The sequence below is a fragment of the Elephas maximus genome, chromosome 19 (genome assembly GCF_024166365.1).
Source record: "Elephas maximus indicus isolate mEleMax1 chromosome 19, mEleMax1 primary haplotype, whole genome shotgun sequence".
Taxonomy (NCBI): Eukaryota; Metazoa; Chordata; class Mammalia; order Proboscidea; family Elephantidae; genus Elephas; species Elephas maximus.
The window spans coordinates 73241393-73258048 of record NC_064837.1 but is presented as its reverse complement, the minus strand read 5'-3'; the positions used below and the strand labels follow the sequence as shown (position 1 = coordinate 73258048).

Here is a 16656-nt window from a genome sequence, read left to right as displayed (position 1 = left end):
GGAGAGAGCCCTTATGCAAAGAATCATGTGGATAAATGGACACGGGGAACCTGGGGTGGAAAAGGAAAGGGGGAGACTGCTGACACAATGCGGGGGTTGCAACCAATGTCACAAAACAATTTGTGTATAAATTTTTGAATAGGAAATTGATTTGTGCTGTAAACTTTCACCTGAAACACAATAAAACTAAAAAATAAAGCTCTCGTTAAAAAAAAATAGGCAAAGATAATCATTTTAATGGGTAAAAGTAGGTTATAAAACAATGTGTATGACTAGCCCCCACGGTAGTAGGATATGTATTTGCATTGGAAGCTTGGAAGCAGGTTAGAGTATGAGCCTTAGTTACCTCAGGTGCTGGGATTTTAAATTCTTCTGTTATCGGTAGTTTAAAACATATCTTCAGTTACCAAAAGATCAAAAATAATCAAAAGAATACCTGTATAGCCAGTTTTTTAAATAAAGAAAATCCATTGAGATGAATTCCGGCTCAACAGTTTCTCAGCTGGGTTATTGGCCAGGTGAGGGGCGTCAAAGTGACCAGGTGAGGATGGTCCAGGCCAAAGGGAGAGAAGAGGCCCCGCCCAAGAGTCAGGGGCGGGGCAGCCCAGAGGGCACCGCCCCTACGGGTCACATGTTCTCTGACTGCCAATGGCCGCCTCCGTCCGGACTCACGTTAGGGGCGGGCGGGCCGCCTGTGTGTCGTCACCAGGACAACAGTCACCAGGACAACAGTCACCAGGACAACAGGCTTCGCAGGCCCCTGCGACTGGGACTGTGCCTGCGCTAGCGGCTCTCAGGCTTAGGTGAGCCGGGCCCGCCCTGCCTGTCTCCACCCGGGCCAGGCCCTGCGCAGCCGGCTTCAGCGTCGGGCGGCGGCGCTGGAGTCGCAGGGGGCAGGGCCGCGGCCTGCGGAGCTGGGGGACAGGGCTGGGATGGGCTGGGCGGGCCCGGGGAGGGGTGCCCGGGGCACCTGGCGCGTCCACCTGCCCCAGGCAACCACGACGCTGGGTGTCTGTTGGGATGTCTGGGACACAGCCAGCGCCTCCGCCCACTGGGCACCTTGGACGGGGTGACGCTGACCTTTTGGTAGGGCGAGCCTGAGAAGCCACCCAGGGAGGCTGTGGTTTAAGAAATAAATATATATATTTCAATATATGCATTCAGATTACACTCTGTGCCGGTCTATATGCTCCTAGTCTTGTTTCTATGCAATCGTGTAGATAATATAATATATAATATGCATCTATTTCAAATTCCTCCTTTTGACAGAGTTTTTAGCGTGTAGAAACTCAAATTTGTAATTTTGGAGATTCCCCCTCTGTATTTGAAAATAGGGGGCACTAAGCTGGAGGATTTTCCCGAGTGCACCATGCTCACTAAGGGATGTAATTAACCCGTAGTTAAGACATTGTAAACATCTTAAGAAATTATTACCTTTGTTTAAGAAACTTGAGGGTGAGTGGGCATACCGCCTGACTCCTATTAAACTCGTTTTACAAACCTGACTTGTGTTTTGAATAGGTGCCAGCTTGAACAGACAGGGTTCACAGAATTGCCAACCAAAGATGTGGTGTCTCCAGAGGCCTCCAAGTGGTGTAAAAGAAGAGCAGAGCCGCACACCCTACTTGGGGCACCCCATTGGTATGGAATATTTGAGGGTAGGTGTGTGTTGGGGGAGCGACGAGGGTGGGGAGTGGGGTGGGTAGGTAACAGAAATATGCCTGGTTTTAAGAAACAGTTTTTTACAATCGGTATTTTTTTCTTTTACAATGAGTAAGTCAGCGGAATCATGCTCCTTATCTGCAGGGGGTAGTGGAAGCGCTGTCAGTTGAGAATGTGAAGTGTTTCCAAGTGCCATTTGGCCTTTTGGAGAGAAAACTTGATGTTTGGAGCACTTCCTGGCCCTGTCTTTTCTAAATTAAGGGTGGTGGGGTGGTGGTGGGATGGTAAGAGAAAGTGGATGGTATGAACATTGATCCTGGAAAAGCAACTCCCAAGTGTGTGGTTTGTTGATGGCAGGAAAAAAAAAAAAAATCACCCTCAAATGACAGCAGTGCTTGTATTTATCTATTTTTTTAATAGATGCTTTTTTTGAATTCTGAGATGTTTTTAAGGGACAAATTAATGGGGTCACCAAGAGTTTTCAGAGAATGAATTTTACAAAAATCTAAGTGCTCTAAATATTGCAGTGATTTACTTGTATATGCTGTATATGAGAAAAGCCCTTACAATTATAGCGAGGAGAAAGAAAGAATATCCAGGAATTAAATTTTCACAGTTCTCTAAATTCTCATATTTCTCCTCTTGTCCATTTTTCTTTTTTTCTCCTTCATCCAACCCTTCCATCTTGACCCACCAAACCAAACTGCTTGCTGCCGAGTTGATTCCAACTCATAGCGACCCTCTAAGACAGATAGAACTACCCCATAGGGTTTCCAAGGTGTGGTTAGTGGATTCCAACTGCTGACCTTCTGGTTAGCAGCGGCGCTCTTAACCACTGTGCCACCAGGGCTCCTCTGGACTCACAGCCCTCCTTAATTCACTATTGTGTTAGAAACAGGTTTTGCTATTCTGAAAAAACATTTGACTGTACTTTCGTGCTAGTGGTTGCTTTTGGTGTGTCTTTAAGTGCTGAACAGTTAACTCATGGAAGTATTTGGATTGATAAGATGATGCCTAGGCTCCAAGGGAGATGGAGTGGATGGTATGGGAGAAGGGCATGCAGAGGCTGCCTGTATAGTCCCCAGAACTCTATTGGCGATCATAACATACCTCAGTAATTGTTTGAATCTAAATGTACGACTTCAGCAGTTGATGTAAATGTCTTTGCACATGAATTTTGGAACTGAACTATTTCTCAATGGAAATTTCTTAAATTAAGCCATTTGTTTGTATTGCTTTTATAATAATGAAAGCTAAATATTTATTGTGTACATTCTGTGTGTGAGACCTTTTTCTAAGTGTCTTGTGTGTTTTATTTAATCTGCACAACAACCTTATGAGTAAGATCCATTTTAGAGATGAGGGAACTGAGGCACAGAGAGGTAAAATAACTTGCCCAGATCACTCAGATGATAAAATTGAGCTAGGATTCAAACCCAGGCAGTTTATTTCAAAATTTGCTTATGTAATCACTGTACATGACAGTAGGGAGCCTGGTGGCTGAGAGGTTAAAGCGCTTGGCTGCTAACTGAAAAGTCAGCAGTTCAAACCTACCAGCCTCTCTGTGGGAGACAGATGTGGCAGTCTGCTTCAGTGAAGATTTTCAGTCTTGGAAACCCATAGGGCAGTTGTACTCTGTCCTGTAGGGTCACTGTGAGTTGGAATCAACGAGTGCAGTGGGTTTGGGTACGTAACAGTAATGTACAGTTTATTATGTATGCCATATGTATGTTGCAAGACTAATTTTTCCAACATATATGCCATTGTGTAGATTTCCACTCATGAGGACCCCATGAGTTTTCAGAGTAGGACTGTACTCCAAAGGGTTTTCAGCAGCTGTGACGATTTGGAGGTAGATTGCCAGCCCTTTCTTCCAACACACCTCTGAGTGGATTAAACTGCCAAACTTAGTTAGTTGTGTCACCCAGGGGCTCCAAATATATATATGTGTATATATATATTTTATTATGTGTATATATATACACACACAAATATATACATATATACACACACACACAAATATGTATATATGAGTGTATATGTGAGTGAGTGTATGAGTATATAAGTATGTATATATATATAAATATACATATGCATATTTATATAAAATATAACCAAAACCAAACCAAACCAAACCCAGTGCCATCGAGTCGATTCCTACTCATAGTGACCCTGTAGGACGGAGTAGAACTGCCCCATAGAGTTTCCAAGGAGCACCTGGCGGATTTGAACTGCCGACCCTTTGGTTAGCAGCTGTAGCACTTAACCACTTAGCCACCAGGGTTTCCATGTAAAATATACACAAATACAAATGTGTATGGAAATATACATATAAAAATATATATAAATATATACACAAATGTATATAAATACATCTGTATATGTGTAAGCTCATCTTCATATGTGTGAGAGCATCTATATATATATATATCGATGTATGTATATAAGTATTAGGAAATTAGTTTTCCTCCTTATTTGGACTTTAACATTTTTGGGGGCTCTGATGAATACATGTGTATTTTTGTTCCTGGCACTGAATTAGAGGTGTACACCAGAGTAGACATGTCTAGCCCTCTCTCTCTGCCTTGTACCTCCCCTATTTCACAAAGATGAAATGAAAAGGAATTAATGAAGACAGATCATTAGATCAGGGCTCGTACTCAGGGCTGTAGTAGCATTCGGAGTTTCTCCTGTCACTCAGTTTGTGTCCAGGAATTGGCACCTGCTTTTGGTGAATCACAAAGACCAGTGCTTTATATAAAGCCATTTAGATTTGGAGTATGAAGCAGCAATTTAAAAAAAATAAATAAAGTTTTATTTTCAGAGAGTTTTCTAATAATTGTTTACATTTATTTTAGTTATACTAAACTTACAAAAATGCATCAAATAATTATTTAAATTTTAATTCATATAGGCCAAAATATATGTTAAACTACCTATTACATGTCGTCATCAAGTTTTTGGTAGTGTTTAATACTTAAATTTTAAAGTCAGATGTATTTTTTTTAATGTCAAAGACCATCATACAATTTTCTGACATTAATTCATTGAAACTTTCCTCCTATTTTGCTCTTTTACCTCTGTCTGTGGTTAGGGCTTCTCATAGGTGTTGGGAAGAACAAGATGGGGGAAAACTTTACAGTAAGATATTTAATTGTTTTTGAAATTAAGATGATTTTCTTCATCAAAGGTTTATAGACAGTTTTGGTCTCTTTGCATCACATGGTGTAATTAAGAAGAGTTAGATGATATCTGTGTTAAAAGAGCATTAAAAAGAAAAGTTTTTCTGTATATTAATTTTCCCACTCCTGAAAATACTGAAGTTCATTTTGTATGTACTGGGGTGGTGGTGGTAATTTTTAATAATTGTAACAATAGCTGTCTTTCATAGAGCCCTCCTTCTGTGCCCATTTCTGTGCTTACCACTTCACATTTATTTAATCTTTATAAAATCTGTATGTGATTGATATTATTATACCCGTTTAACTGACCCAGTTTAATGACACAAATTTTCCAAGATGTCATAATTGGTAAGTGACTAAGAGTCAGAATCTGAGCCCAAACAACCTGTTTCCAAAGTTGGATCTTTTGTACCATGGCTTCTTTCCAAACTAAAGATTGTGCCCAGTGCCTGGATGGATGTACTACTCCAGGATGAAGAGCCTCAATGTCTTATCAGCTGAGTCAGTGAACTTTTCCTTATTTTATGGCAAATTCTCTACGATGTCGTTTAGTGGCATCCTACATGATTTACGTGGCTCTTTTTCAGTGCAGACAACCAAAGCTAAGATACGGATATGGAGAAGCTATCACAGCTGCCTTCCCTGCTCTTGCAGCATCACTTTGTGTCCTACCTGTACCCAGTGGACCGTCTGCTTCAGCCATTGCCACTTCCAGCATTGGGTGGAAAGCTGGAAAGACTATGAAAGAGATGGGGCTGGAGCAGTGAGGTCTAGGGAAGCAGAAAGGGTAAGTCACTGGGAGAGTGTTTGTGGAGTCAGAATCAAGGCTCAAAACCAGGTTTTCCAGTTCTCAGTGCTGCCCAATAATTGCATTTTTCCATTGATTAGTCTCTTGTTTAGTATTCTATCCAACAAATGTTTATTGTGTGCTGCTGTGTACCAGGCACTGTTCTAGGCAGTGGGTATCCAGCAGTGAATGAAAAACAGCAAGACTCTGCCCTCATGGAACATACATTCTATTGTCAGGAAGACAGATAATATATAAACAGACAAGATGGTGAAATGTGCTTTGGAGAAAAACATAAAGCTGTATAAGAGGAGAGGGAATTCTAGGTGAGGGTGAGAAAGTAGATGGGGGGAAGGAAGGATTGCTTTTAATGTAGGGTGGAAGGGAAGGTGTCTCTGATAAGATGACACTTGAGTAGAGCACTAGCCATGAGGATGCCTGAAGGAAGACCATTTCAGGAGATGGCACAAGTGCAAAGGTCCTGAGACAAGAACATGCCTGATGTGTCAGAGAAACAGTAAGGAAACCAGTGAGGCTGAAATGGAGCAAGGCGGGAACGTGGTAGGAGGTGAGACCAAAGTAGTAATGGAAACCAGATCATGTAGGACTTGTTAGCCACTTAAAGGACTTTGACTTTTCCTTTGAGAGAAAAGGCAGGGTTTAAGTAGAAGAGTGGCATAATATGACTTATATTTCGTACAAGGATTCCCTTCCCCCACACCTTACCTCCACATGAACATTAACAGAACTTTACATCCAAAAGAATACCAGTTCCTTTTATCTATACATCATGCCTGGATTTCAACAGAAAATTACAAGGCATACTATAAAGCAAAAAACAATCTGAAGAGAAAGGGCAGGTATTGCAACCAGGCTCAGATAATGGCAGAGATGTTAGAATTATCAGACTAGGGATTTCAAATAACTATGATTAATATGTTAAGGGCTGTAATGGAAAAAGTGGACAATATGCAAGAATAGATGAGTAGTCTAACCAAAAAAATTGGGAACTACAAGGAAATGTGAGAAATCAAAATTTGCAACAGAAATGAATTAGGCATTTGATGGGCCTACTAGCAGACTGGAAATAGGTGAGGGAAGAATCTGTGAGCTTGAAGATATTTCAGGAGAAACTTCTCAAACTGAAAACCAAAGAGAAAAAAAGATTGGAGAAAAAAAAAACTACTATCTAAGAACTGTGGGGCAATTACAAAACATGTAACATATGCATAATGGGAATACTAGGAGGAGAAGAAAGAGAAAGGAACAAAAAAAAAAAATTTGAAGCAGTAAGGGCTGAGAATTTTCCAAAATTGTTGGCAGACACCAAACTACAAAAATCCAGGAAGCCCAGAAATCACCAAACAAGATAAATTCAAAAACAAAACCCCTTGCCGTCAGGTTGATTCCGACTCATAGCAACCAATCGATATATACGAAAAAATCTGCACCCAGGTATATCTATTCAAATTGAGGAAAGTAAAAGAAAAAGAGATAGTAACACCTCTTCCATATTAATTGATAGAACACATAGACAAATCAGTAAAGATATAAAAGATTTAAACAGCATTATCAACCAGCTTAACCTACTTGCCATTTACGGAAATGCAATTAACCATTGCAGAGTCCCATTCTTTGCAAGTATACAGGCAACATTCATCAAACTAGACCGTATAACCCATTGCCCTTGAGTCAATTCTAACTCATGCTGACCCCATGTGTTACAGTAGAACTGTTTCATAGGGTTTTCTTGGCTCTAATCTTTATGGAAGCAGATTGCCAGGCCTTTCTTCTGTGGTGCCACTGGGTAGGTTTGAACCAACAACCTTTAGGTTAGTAGACAAAAGCAAACCATTTGTGCCATCTAAGGTCTTTAGATGCCCATTGCTATTTAGTCAGTTTCAACTCATAGCAACCCTAGTACTGGATATAACTGCCTGTTAGGGTTTCCAAGGCTGTAATTTTATGGAAGCAGACTGCCACATCTTTCTCCTACAGAGTAGCTTGTACATTCGAACCTCCAAGCCTTTGGTTATCAGCCAAGTGCTTAACCATTGTACCACCAGGGCACCTTAAGTACCTTATACTGTTGAGTCGATTCTGATTCATAGTGACTCTATAGGACACAGTAGAACTGCCCCATGGAGTTTCCAAGGAGTGGCCGGTGGACTCAAAACTGCTGACCTTTTGATTAGCAGCCATAGCCCTTAACCACTATGCCACTGCCCTAAAACAATTTTCAATACATTTAAGAGGATAGGAATTGTAGAGTATGTTATCTGACCATAATGCTATGAAATTAGAAACCAATAACAATAAAATATCTAGAAATTCTCCAAATAGTAGAAAGTTAAGCAGCGTACTTCTAAATAATTCTTGGTTCAAAGAAAAAATCACAAAGAAAATTAGAAAATAGTCTTTTTAGTATATGTTTTCAGTGGAGGCTTACATAACAGTTTAGGTTCTCATTCAACAATTTCTGCACAGATTATTCAGTGACATTGGCTACATTCTTCATAATTCGTGAACATTCTCAATATTTCTGTTCTGGTTGTTCTACTTTCATTTACCTAGTTTCCCTGCCCCCTTGCATTCTTACCTTTGTTTTAAAGTAATTATTGACTATTTGGTCTCATAAAGATGATTTTTTATAGGAGCACAGTAGTCATGGGTGGTATTCTTTATTTTAGGAGCCTGTCTATTATTTAGCTAAAAGATAACCTCAGGGTCTAGTTTCTATTTAAGGTTTAAAGAGTATCTCGGGGCAGTAGTCCTCCAGTCTCAACCAGTCGAGTAAGTCTGGTTTTTTATTTATTTTTTAGGAATTTGAGGTTCTGTTCCACAGTTTTCTCCCATACTATCAGGGTCCATCTACTGTGGCCCTGATCAGAATGGTCGGTAGTGGTAGCCAGGCACCATCTAGTTTTTTTGGTTTCAGGGGATGAGGCCATGGTTCTTGTAAACTTTGTCTTGTAGACCAGTTTTTTCTTTGAGCCTTTGGTTTCCTTCTTTCTTTTGTTCTGGATTAGTAGAGACCAATAGTTGTATCATAGATAGCCAGTTGCAAACTTCCAATAACCTAATTTCCCTGATTCTTACATTCTCATCGTTGTTTTAAATTGTTTACCATTTGGTCTCATATAAATGATTTTTTAAAGGGGCACAGTACTTGTGAGAGGTATTCATTATTTTGTGAGCCAAACTGTTATTTAGCTACTGGGATTAGTTTCAGTTCAAAGCTGAAGAGCAATGATTTTGGGGAGTCCTCAAGTGTGAACCAGTCCAGTAAGCCTGCTTTTTTTTTTTTTTTAATGAATTTGAAATTCTGTGCCTCATTTATCTCCCATGCTATCAGAATCCATCTATTGTGGCCCTGATCACAGGGGACGGTAATGGTGTCTGGGCACCATCTAGTTCTTCCGGCCTCAGGGTAGATTAGCCCGAGGTTCGTGCAGACTGTTTGTCTTGTAGGTAAGTTTCTCCTTTGAGTCTTTGGTTTCCTACATTGTCGTTTGCTGCAGATGTGTAGAGAATAATAGTTGTATCGTAGAAGGCCACTCACAGACTTTTAAAATGACAAACACTACTTAGCAAATGAAGATGTAAAACATAACTTTAAGAACTATATCATGCCAATTGACCAAGGTGTTCTATGAGACTCTGGTCCTAATACTTAAAATCCAGAAAACCAATCCTGCAAGTCTCATTTCAGCATCCTGTTTTTCTGATAGGGTGACCTGACCTTCTTTATTTTCCCCCATGTAATGTGCAGCTTCGAACACCCCAGAGGGTGTCAGGTGACCATGATGAACCCTAGTTGACTCCACATAGGCCTCCTACCTCGCTTGTACCCACTCAAGGACTTCTGTGCCTTATGGTGACTCTCTTTGCTTTTGGTGGATTCTACTGCCCAAAAGTGTACTGACTCCTCTTTCTGGAATGATCAAGTAACTGCTTCTGTGTATTACAAATGGATCCCTTGAAGCCTGGCCAGTGCTTTGTATGTTATTCCCAACATGATGACCATACTTTGTAGTAATTATCTACTCTTTTGTTGATAGAATGGTGGTTGGCCTTCTTTTATATTGTAAAATACCACGTATTTTAAATACAATATTTAATTAATAATACATGCTAGGATTCATAAGTTTCTTTTCATTTGGTTTTGAATATTCTTGTTGCTTTGTTTTTAGCAGTGACTCCCTATGCTTTCTGCCTTCAGCCCTCCTAGTCATTAATCTGCTCTATATCTTTGGGTGTTGTAGATTTTCATGTAGGTAGGATCATGCAATAATAGTTCTTGGGATTTCAGTTATTTCACGCAGAACAATGTTTTCAAGGTTCATCCATTTATTGCCCTTTGTGGCTGCATAATATGGCATGTATCTATTTGTCATGTTTTGCTTATTCAGTCATCTTTTGATGGACACTTGGGTTGTTTCCACCTTTTTGATTCAGCGAATAATGCTACAATGAACGTGAGTGTCCGAGTATCTGTTTTCTTACTTTCAGTTCTTTTGCGTACATGCCCAGGAGTGGAATTACATAGGATAATTCTATGTTAAATTATTTGAGGAGCCACCAAACTGTATTGTACAGTGGCTATAGCACATCATATCCCAGTTGCAATATACAGTGCTCTCAGTTTGTCCACATCCTCACCAAATCTTTTTTGTTTCCTTATTTGTTTGTTTTCATTCTGGCAATATCTATCAGTGTGGTAAGGAATGATACCTCTCTGTCATTTTGATTTGCATTTCCCCAGTGACTGATAATGTTGAACATCTTTTCATGTGCTTACTGGCCATTTGTGTATTTTCTTTGGAATAATGCCTATTTATGTCTTTTGTCCTTTTTTAAAGTTGGGTTGTTGGTGTTTTTGTGTTTAGCTCTAGACACTGTATATCTCTGGATATGAAATCCTTAAGCAGAGTAGAGATTCCAAGTATGTTCTCACAATCAGTAGTTGTCTTCACTTTCTTGACAGTGCTCATCGATGCACAAAAGATTAAATTTTCACAAAGAGAAATTTTTCTATTGTTTCCTGTGTCATAACTATGAAGATGTGAGAAAAAAAAATCCTAAAATATAACCCTGATGTTTACTTCTAAGGGTTTTATGGTTTTAGCTCTCGTATTCAGGTCATCAGTCTGGTTAGAATTAATTTTTGTATATGATGTAGAGTATGTGTCCAACTTCATGCTTTTCCACGTGGAGATCCAGTCATCCCAGCATCATTTGTTGAAGAAACTATTCTTTGCCCTTTGAATGGACTTGGCATCGTTGTTGAAACAAATTGGGCAAAAATGTATAAATTTATTTCTGGGTACTCTATTCCTTTGGTCTCTATGTCTATCCTAGTGCCAGTACGAAGCTGTTTTGTTTACTGTGTGTTTGTAGTGATACTTTAAATCTTGAAGTGTGAGTCCCATACTTTCTTCTCATTTCTAAGATTGTTTTGTATATTCAGAGCCCTGTGTGTTTCCAATATATAAGTTATACATATGTGGTAGATGTTCTTGAGTTCTTGCGTTTTTGTTTTTCTCTGTTTTATTGAATTTGTAAGTGGTAAGACATGAATTCTGAGATTTAGGAGAGAGGAATAGGAGATTCTCAGCATCCTTGACCCAGGACTGAAAATTTCACACCAAGATTGCGTGAAGGAAATTGCTGGAAAGGCTGATGATGAACACAGCTGGGAGATCTGGGGCCTAATATTTTTGAGGTCTATGTCATGGGTTGGAGAGAGAATCTACCCTGAAGAATCAAGTCCTCCTATGATGGAGAAAAGTGAAGCAGGCTCGGCTGTGCCCTGGCTGCCATCAAGGGCACAAGGAGGGTCATGGAGGCAGAGTTCATAGCATCACAGTTTTGGGAGATGAGCAGGGCAGGTGTGTTCTCTGAATGAAGCTACTTTCCCAACATCAGAGTTCTCATCAATAGTGTGTAGGTGTCTTTATAATGAGAGCTCCCCACACAGTCATTTAATGAGACCATGGGTAAAGAGGTCTCATCAGAGAGGCAGATGCCAATCCCCTTCCTGTTCACAAATATAAGAAGTCCTCAGGGGCTTCTCATCAGCTCTACCCCGTGGCCTCTGAATAGTGACTGCCGAAATCAGCAGAGTCTGAAGCTATTCCTGACTAAGTACCTGAAAGAAAACAGTGGGGTGATGTAGAATCTGAATCCTTGGTCTAAATATTGATTGATATTATGGTTACACCAGGGTGTTTAAAATTCCTGAAGCTCACTACATTATAAATTGAAATGGGCAAGTTCCATCACATCAAAATTATACTTCAGAGAAAGTGAGTTGTAACGGAAAGAACTTTGTTTTTTTTAACTGTGTCAATGCCTGATTTGTAACAGTAAAAGACTGTACGATTTAAGACCATTCAAAGTCCCGGCACAAAGAATTAAGGAGCTGGCTGGTGATTGAAAGGTTGGTAGTTTGAGTTTGTGCAGAGGCTCCTAGAAACAAATGCCTGGTGATCTCCTTTAGTAACTCAACCACCGAGTATCTTATGGAACACTGTTGTGAAATGCATGGGATCACCATGAGTCAGAATTGACCCAACAACACTGGTTTGTTTTTTTCTTTTGGAACCAACCTGCTTCCTCTTACTGACTCTGACCTTGGATGAATTGTGCCCCATACATGCAATGGTAATGATCTCTAAATCATGAGATAGTTTTGACATTTAACTATATCTTTAACAATCACTGAGAAAAATCTGTTATGAAATGTATTCAGCAAATGATAGTAAAAAAAAACAAATATTACCATTGTTTTATGTTAACGTTCTAGTCCAAGTGAAGACAAGGACACTCTTCCTGCCTTTAGAAAAGCACAGCCATCAGGGAATAAGAACACTGAAGCAGTGACATGCAGCGCACGGTGAGGGGGCTGTGACAGGGTAAAGTGGAATTGAAGCTGAGCACAATCTCGGGAATCTCAGGGACTTCTTGACCTCTCTACTTGTCCAGACCTGAACCTACTCCAGTATCCTTACAGAACCTTCTACAGGCCACTCCAGCCTTCCCAGGATGTACACTGTCACAGAAGAAATAGTGTAAACCTTCATTTAGGCCTTTTTCTGGGAAAGCATATTCCATTTACTATCTCTTCCCTTGCAAGAGCTATCCAAATAAAATGTAGTTTTGCATATATTAGTGATAAGAAAGCTGATGAACAGACACCGTAGATTGCACAATCAGCAAGTGATAAAGCTGAGGTTGAAACTCTGTTCTGGCTGACCCTGAATGCAGCCTTTCTGTGTCCTCTTTCTTCCTTCTTCCTCCTGGCACATTATTCACTTGCACCTTCTGTGGCCAACACTCACTTTCAGGTGTGTGGAAGGGAAGGCGTTCTGCAAGTGAGGAAGGAGTCTTAAGAGGTGGAGAGAAATTGAGGGAAAAGTTGGTGCAAGGCACAGTAAAGAAACTGAATCATCAGCCTAGAGTTCATGGTGGGTCCTTATGGATGATCCTGAAGGCATGGTGACTCATTGCCACCAACTGTGACCCACAATGGAACCAAGCCCCATTGACTCCCACTCTCCATTCTCTCTTGGGAACAGGAGAGTGACATTTTCTCTCTTCTCAGTGCCCACATAGCATGACATCAACACAAATTGTGGGGAAGAGGACTATTGACGGCCAGGGGAGGGAGGCTCAGAGCAGCCACCAAGCCGGAAATACATCTAAAACCACCTTTGCTCCACTTGAAGCTTTGTTGTTGCGTAAGGTGGTATTATCTCTGTTTGTCAGGAACCATTTTCCATGTAAATGGAAACCTAAATCTACAACTGTGAAATCTAAGAATTTCAGGCATTGTTTGGGAAGTAAAGGTGATAGTGCTTGTGTGATGCTCCTTGGAAGATCCCTAAGGCTCCTGAGATAGTCGTCCTGGCAACAGCAGAGTGGACCTCATCAATCCAGTGGGACAAGACTCTTCCCTGCAATCAGCCTTCATATCCTACCCCACTAATGTCAGATCTCACATACACAGGAGCTAAAGACTTCCTCCCAAACATCAGTTGGGCCCATTCCCTTTTATTTTGTGCTCATTAGGATTAAAAAATAATCAACTAATATAGCCCATATTTAATACTCCCAGTGAGGCCCTTTGATGCCATCTTTTTGTTTTCCTAATGTCACTAACATCCACCCTTCCTCACTAGATGAGCAGGAAGATGATGTGAATTACTAGGGGAGGTAAAATACCTGGAACAGCATAGAGCACAGATTAAGTTTCTGAAATTCCGTGAATTCTAGAGTAATGAGATTTCATGCATCACACTGTCAGTTTTTATCTATTCTTTTTTTTACTGTTTTGAGGGCTTTTTGATTCATATATTAAATGCTGTTGCATAATTAATTGTTCTATGTCTGAGCTGTATTGGCACCAGAGAACTTTTGAAATACTTCTTTTTTCTCACTCCATTGGACTCTCACTTCTTTTTTCTTGTTACTGACACATCTCCTCTGCAAGTAGACTTACAGCTATGTAAACTGCTTTCAGAGATGGCAAGGCAAAGGCTACTGAAAGCTGAAAAAGGAAAAACTAAAAGTAATATTTTTTCAAAGGGCCTTAATTTTTGGCAGTAAAGCATTGCCCACTGAGCTCTGAGAACAAAGTTTTTTGGATTTAAATATGAACTGTGGGGCGACAGCGTGAGTGTCCTGTGATGTTTCTATGTGTGTGTTCCTACATGTGTGTGAGAGAGAGATTGGAAACACCATGATGTTTTCGATTACCCCATATGCACATGAAAGCTTGTGGATGAATGAGGAAGACTGAAGAAGCATTGATGCCTTTGAATTGTGGTGCTGGTGAAGAGTATTGAATATGACATGGACTGCCAAAAGAACGAATAAATCTGTCTTGGAAGAAGTACAATACGAATGCTCCTTAGAAGCAAGGAAGGCGAGACTAGTCTCACATACGTTGGATGTGTTATCAGGAAGGATCAGTTCCTGGAGAAGGACAATCATGCTTGGTAAAGTAGAGGGTCAGCCAAAAAAGAGGAAGACCCGCAATGAGATGGATTTACATGGTGGTTACAGCAGTGGGTTCGTGCATAACGATTATGAAGATGGCGCAGGACCATGCAGTGTTTCATTATGTTGTACATCGGGTCACTATGAGTTGGAACCGACTCGACGCCACCTAACGACAACAAGAAGAAAATTATTACAGGGAAAAGACTTCTCCAGGTACAAAAATTTCCTCTGTTGCTGGTCATTTTGGGGGAATACTCAGCTCTTCAAATCACAAATCCAGATCTTGTTGGTTTCCCAGAAAAGAGCTCTGAAACCTTACCGAGAGGAAGTTCCTTTGTGGAGAGCACATATTTGTGATGGAATACATCGAACCTGAAGAAGCTCAGCTCTGTTGGTGATACGGACATGTGGTTGCTAGGTGCCTTCCAGGTGCCTGTGAGGGAGGATGTTTGTGAGTAGATGGACCTTTTGTTGGACCCCATTATGCAGGCTGGTGGGTACATTTCAGGGTTCCTCAGAGTACTGAGATGGGGATAGCACCAGTGTCTTAGTTCTAGGGCTGCTAAAACAGAAATAACACAAGTGGATGGCTTCAACAAACAGAATTTTATTCTCTCACAGTCTAATAGGTACAAGTCCAAATTCAGGGCATCAGCTCCAAGTGAGGATTTCTGTCTCTGCAGAAAGATCCTTGTCATCAATCTTCCCCTGATCTAGGCACTTCTATGCATAGGAACTTTGGGTCCAAAGGAAACATTCTGCTCCTAGTGTGTTTTCTTGGTGGTTAGAGGCCCCCATGTGTCTCTGCTTGCTTCTCCCTTTTATATCTCAAAAGAGATTGACTTAAAACATAAGCTAATCTTGTGCGCTGAGTCCTACCTCACTAACATAACTGTCGCTTATCCCACGTCATTAACATCATAGATGTGCGATTTACAACACATAGGAAAATCGCATCAGATGAAAAAAATGGTAGATAATTACACCATACAGGGAATGATGGACTATTCAAATTGACACACATTTTTGGGGGACACACTTCAATCCGTAATAACCAGGCTCTTCCTATTTCTGAGAAATGATCAGCCATACACAGGTGCAACTTGGAAAGTGTAGATGTGATGATTCCCTTTGTTGACTGAGGGACGGGTGCATGGCACGTGCTGGAGCAAATTCCCTTCTGGCATGACTCCTTTAATATCCCAAACACCCTGAGAGGTGGACAGTGTTAGTGGCTATTTTCCCAGTGAAGACCCTGAAATGTGGAGGAGTTAAGGGACTTTTCTAAAGTCAAACACTAGTGAACGGAGGATCCAGGGCTCTGTCCCGCACCCACCATTTGTCTTTTGAAGTTTGATGTATACACTCCCCTAAATACCAGGGATACACCAGGATTGGGGTCTGTGCTAAGGAAGACACTGTATGAGGCACCTGCATGGTGTTGGCCAGTGTCCTGGTCATGTAGGGCTGCTTTAACAGAAATCCCACAAGTGGATGATTTTACCAAAGAGAAGTTTATTTCTTCACAGTAAAGTAGGCTACAAGTCCAAATTCAGGACATCAGCTCCAGGAGAAGACCTTCTCATCAGTCTTCCCCAGACTAGGAGCTTCTCCACACAGGGACCCCGGGTCTAAAGGATGCACTCTGCTCCCAGCACTGCTTTCTTGGTGGTATGAGGTCCCCAACTCTGCTTGCTTCTGTTTCTTTTTTTTTTTTTTAAGGAACATTTATTGTTTATTTGGCTGCCTGTCTATAAAAGTACACATGATGGCCCTAATACCAAAATATCGAATTATCAAGAGCTTTAAAGCAGAAAATGTAATTTCTTTCTCAAACCTGCACCAACCTTATATAGTTGCTCTTTTAATTAGCCCTAGTGGCCCATGAAATTTGCAAAATAGAGCCCCAAAGGTTTGATTTGCTTACATGTTGCACTTTGGTGGGATTCTTAATGGATATTCTCTAGTCCTGATGCTGAGATGAAATTTGTAAATGCTTATAGTATGGGACTTAGAAGA

General features: G+C 40.6%; 1 long non-coding RNA gene across 6 annotated transcripts in view; it reads left to right on the top strand.

The window, feature by feature from the left end:
• The first annotated feature begins 692 nt into the window (after positions 1-692).
• The window catches only part of LOC126062102 (uncharacterized), a 30334-nt gene continuing 14370 nt past the window's right edge, over positions 693-16656 (top strand). For 4 of the 6 annotated variants that reach the window (XR_007513971.1, XR_007513974.1, XR_007513973.1 and 1 more), the window contains exons 1-2: positions 693-803; positions 1522-1658. This is a non-coding gene — a long non-coding RNA (uncharacterized LOC126062102). Of the gene's footprint in view, positions 804-1521; positions 1659-5431; positions 5632-16656 lie in introns of all 6 variants that reach the window. The other 2 variants (XR_007513972.1, XR_007513975.1) reach the window with 2 other exon arrangements.